Source organism: Schistocerca serialis, chromosome 8, assembly GCF_023864345.2.
Source record: "Schistocerca serialis cubense isolate TAMUIC-IGC-003099 chromosome 8, iqSchSeri2.2, whole genome shotgun sequence".
NCBI lineage: Eukaryota > Metazoa > Arthropoda > Insecta > Orthoptera > Acrididae > Schistocerca > Schistocerca serialis.
The window spans coordinates 348582732-348587731 of NC_064645.1; the positions used below are offsets into that span (position 1 = coordinate 348582732).

Here is a 5000-nt window from a genome sequence, read left to right on the forward strand (position 1 = left end):
CTGATCGCCTTCGAACCTCTAACTTTCGTTCTTGATTAATGAAAACATACTTGGCAAATGCTTTCGCTTCTGTTCGTCTTGCGACGATCCAAGAATTTCACCTCTAACGTCGCAATACGAATGCCCCCGCCTGTCCCTATTAATCATTACCTCGGGTTCCGAAAACCAACAAAATAGAACCGAGGTCCTATTCCATTATTCCATGCACACAGTATTCAGGCGGGCTTGCCTGATTTAAGCACTCTAATTTGTTCAAAGTAAACGTGCCGGCCCACCGAGACACTCAATAAAGAGCACCCTGGTAGGATTTCAACGGGGTCCGCCTCGGGACGCACGAGCACGCACGAGGCGGTCGCACGCCTTCGGCTCGCCCCACCGGCAGGACGTCCCACGATACATGCCAGTTAAACACCGACGGGCGGTGAACCAACAGCGTGGGACACAAATCCAACTACGAGCTTTTTAACCGCAACAACTTTAATATACGCTATTGGAGCTGGAATTACCGCGGCTGCTGGCACCAGACTTGCCCTCCAATAGATACTCGTTAAAGGATTTAAAGTGTACTCATTCCGATTACGGGGCCTCGGATGAGTCCCGTATCGTTATTTTTCGTCACTACCTCCCCGTGCCGGGAGTGGGTAATTTGCGCGCCTGCTGCCTTCCTTGGATGTGGTAGCCGTTTCTCAGGCTCCCTCTCCGGAATCGAACCCTGATTCCCCGTTACCCGTTACAACCATGGTAGGCGCAGAACCTACCATCGACAGTTGATAAGGCAGACATTTGAAAGATGCGTCGCCGGTACGAGGACCGTGCGATCAGCCCAAAGTTATTCAGAGTCACCAAGGCAAACGGACCGGACGAGCCGACCGATTGGTTTTGATCTAATAAAAGCGTCCCTTCCATCTCTGGTCGGGACTCTGTTTGCATGTATTAGCTCTAGAATTACCACAGTTATCCAAGTAACGTGGGTACGATCTAAGGAACCATAACTGATTTAATGAGCCATTCGCGGTTTCACCTTAATGCGGCTTGTACTGAGACATGCATGGCTTAATCTTTGAGACAAGCATATGACTACTGGCAGGATCAACCAGGGAGCTGCGTCAACTAGAGCTGAGCAGCCAGCCGCCCGGGAGTGTGTCCCAGGGGCCCGCGCGAACACGCAAGCGTCCGCTCAATTATTCTGCAAACAGGAGGAGGCTGAGCTCCCCTGCACAACACACCTCGAAACCCTCTCAGGTCCCGGCGGCGCGCAGCGCCGTCCTAAGTACTTGGTCGGGTTCGAGAGAGGCGCAATCGCCCGGAGTTAGGCGAGTAGACGCTTTAGGTGCGACCACCCGTGCTCCCAACTGAGCTTGCCGCTGCCGACAGAGGCCCGGGAGCGTGCTGTCGTGGCATTGCCGGCGGGAGACAACACGCGCCACCTACGGTGACCGGCAGCTCCAACGCCAGCGCCACAGAAGGACAAAAGCCCCACTTGGGTGCCGAAGCGAACTCTCCCAGCACAGCGCACGCGCCAACACGTCCGCACAGCTGCGATACAAACCACCTGCGAGAACCGCTGGGGCGACCGAGCAGCAGACGGCGTCGCGGCGCCGAGCGCCGAGCGGCGGCGCATCCTCAGCGCACACAGTCCTCAATCGGACCAGCACACTGCAGATGGCCACCGCGCTTCGCACCGGGCCCGCGAGGACCTACTTTGGCCGCAAGGCGCCGCGAGCAGGGGGCGCCGGCGCGCAGCTGCGCCGCCTGCCGCGTCCGTCGGCCGGCGCGCCTGCCACTGGCCGCCCCCACCAGCCGGCTGTAGCGCGTGCGCCCACGCACCGCGCTGCCAGCACGCCGGGCGGCCCCCCCTCACCGGCCGGGGACGGTCCCACCCAGCCACCGCCGCGTATCGCCTCACACCCAGATCCCCTTTCACGTTCGTGGGCATGGTGGGTCCCCTTTCACGATCGTGGGCATGGTGGGTATCCCTGAAACAACCGGTTAATAGCTCGACCGATCGTCGCCAACACTGATTCACCTCTAGCGAGAACAACCGCACCACAACGGGTTACCTGTTGTTCATTTGCGTAACGTCACCAGCAAACGTAGACGTCCATCGCCATTTGCAACGAGTATTGCATGCCTGTGTCAGGTGTCACAACACACTACGTCTGCCCACATAGACGCAACAACATGTGCACGCCTCGAGAACACGTGGAAGGTAGCCCCCGTACGTATGCGGTGTCCATTGCGCGAACGACTGTCAGCCGGCCTCTGCAGGATGTCGCAGATGTGGAACGCGGTGCAACATGCTATCACGGTGTGTGAGAAGAGACGACTACGTCCGAATACACGCTCCACCACATCAACAGACTGCTCATGCTGATCGCCATCCAGGGCGTCCGTTCCTCCCACACGTCTGAATGGCGTACCACACTGCAATCCAGCTCTTATAGGGAGACGACACGTAGCTGCGTGCACAATATTTGGACTGTATGGTCTGCCGTTGCTAGGCGCAGTCGTCGTACGGTCACACATGTGCCACGATGTATCATTCAGTACATACGGACCAATGTGCAGTACAGTTTGTGGGTTTTGCGTACATCGGCGGACAGGTGACAGGCCGTACCACAACGTAGGCTGAGTACGTCGGCATGCGAAGGGCATTGAACATGCAAACTTCTCAACGACCAGCTTGCGAAGGCAGGGGGGAAGGGGGGGGGGGCATGTACGTCCTGCTGCTATCCACATTAGAGTGTATAGCAGGAGCATGTGGAAAGTCAGCAACACCTGCAAGGTGTTTAACATGACGCGATACACAGGGGACCGGGCAGTGCGAATAGCGAACTATATTGCGAGGGTTGCGGTTAGGCAACACTACACTAATTTAACGAGTTGCATAACAATTACAGAGCAGGTTCAGCGACAACGTGCGTCAGGTTAAGGCGCAATATAGGTTATGTTGAGGCGCAATATAGGTTAGGTTGAGGCGCAATATAGGTTAGGTTAAGGCACAACATGGGTTACGTTAAAGCGCAAATTAGGTTATGTTAAGGCACAACATGGGTTACGTTAAGGCACAACATGGGTTACGTTAAGGCACAACATGGGTTACGTTAAGGCACAACATGGGTTACGTTAAGGCACAAATTAGGTTACGTTAAGGCACAAATTAGGTTACGTTAAGGCACAAATTAGGTTACGTTAAGGCACAAATTAGGTTACGTTAAGGCACAAATTAGGTTACGTTAAGGCACAAATTAGGTTACGTTAAGGCACAACATGGGTTACGTTAAGGCACAACATGGGTTACGTTAAGGCACAACATGGGTTACGTTAAGGCACAACATGGGTTACGTTAAGGCACAACATGGGTTACGTTAAGGCACAAATTGGGTTACGTTAAGGCACAAATTGGGTTACGTTAAGGCACAAATTGGGTTACGTTAAGGCACAAATTGGGTTACGTTAAGGCACAAATTGGGTTACGTTAAGGCACAAATTGGGTTACGTTAAGGCACAAATTGGGTTACGTTAAGGCACAAATTGGGTTACGTTAAGGCACAAATTGGGTTACGTTAAGGCACAAATTGGGTTACGTTAAGGCACAACATGGGTTACGTTAAGGCACAAATTGGGTTACGTTAAGGCACAACATGGGTTACGTTAAGGTACAACATGGGTTAGGTTAAGGTACAATATGGGTTAGGTTAAGGTACAATATGGGTTAGGTTAAGGTACAATATGGGTTAGGTTAAGGTACAATATGGGTTAGGTTAAGGCACAATATGGGTTACGTTAAGGCACAACATGGGTTAGGTTAAGGCACAACATGGGTTAGGTTAAGGCACAACATGGGTTAGGTTAAGGCACAACATGGGTTAGGTTAAGGCACAACATGGGTTAGGTTAAGGCACAACATGGGTTAGGTTAAGGCACAACATGGGTTAGGTTAAGGCACAACATGGGTTAGGTTAAGGCACAACATGGGTTAGGTTAAGGCACAACATGGGTTAGGTTAAGGCACAACATGGGTTAGGTTAAGGCACAACATGGGTTAGGTTAAGGCACAACATGGGTTAGGTTAAGGCACAACATGGGTTAGGTTAAGGCACAACGTGGGTTAGGTTAAGGCACAACGTAGGTTAGGTTAAGGTACAACGTAGGTTAGGTTAAGGTACAACGTAGGTTAGGTTAAGGTACAACGTAGGTTAGGTTAAGGTACAACGTAGGTTAGGTTAAGGTACAACGTAGGTTAGGTTAAGGTACAACGTAGGTTAGGTTAAGGTACAACGTAGGTTAGGTTAAGGTACAACGTAGGTTAGGTTAAGGTACAACGTAGGTTAGGTTAAGGTACAACGTAGGTTAGGTTAAGGTACAACGTAGGTTAGGTTAAGGTACAACGTAGGTTAGGTTAAGGTACAACGTAGGTTAGGTTAAGGTACAACGTAGGTTAGGTTAAGGTACAACGTAGGTTAGGTTAAGGCGCAATGTCGGTTAGGTTAAGGTACGATATAGCTTAAGTTAAGGTACAATATAGCTTAGGTTAAGGTACACATTGTTGTAGGGAAAGGTGTATTTGGGGGGGGGGGGCGGCAGGTTCGTTGATAGTGATTATCGTAAGTGCATGCCTGCGGGATCATCCGATTTGTCACGTCAGGATGCACTTGTGGCTCATGACAGGCGGCGTTCCGATTCCAAGGTTGTGGCAGATCTGTGTCTTTCATTCCTGCCATTGTTTGTGTACTGTGACAGGAGGCAGTATTGTGATGTTGGGTGCACCCCTGTGTAGGACATGTGTGGGTGTTCGTGGCTTAGCTGAGCAATGGCGGATGTCGGAAGGGTGGGATATTCTGTTTTCTGGGTGGACCTCCCGGTCTGGTTATGATAGTGTGGATTGTGTAATGTGGCGGAGAGGATGCACTGGATGTTCTTCCATGCTGGTGGTTAGATATTGTGTGTGTGTGTGCCTGTTACAGGCAGAGAGTAGTGTGTGATAAGAGAGTAGTGTG

The 5000-nt window shown here is 51.6% G+C and overlaps 1 non-coding gene across 1 annotated transcript in view; it reads right to left on the bottom strand.

Moving 5' to 3' along the window:
* Nucleotides 1-1100, bottom strand: part of LOC126417734 (small subunit ribosomal RNA) — a 1909-nt gene extending 809 nt beyond the window's left edge. The window contains exon 1 of the ribosomal RNA XR_007575798.1: nucleotides 1-1100. This exon is cut by the window's left edge and continues 809 nt beyond it. This is a non-coding gene — a ribosomal RNA (small subunit ribosomal RNA).
* Nucleotides 1101-5000: the final 3900 nt, after the last annotated feature.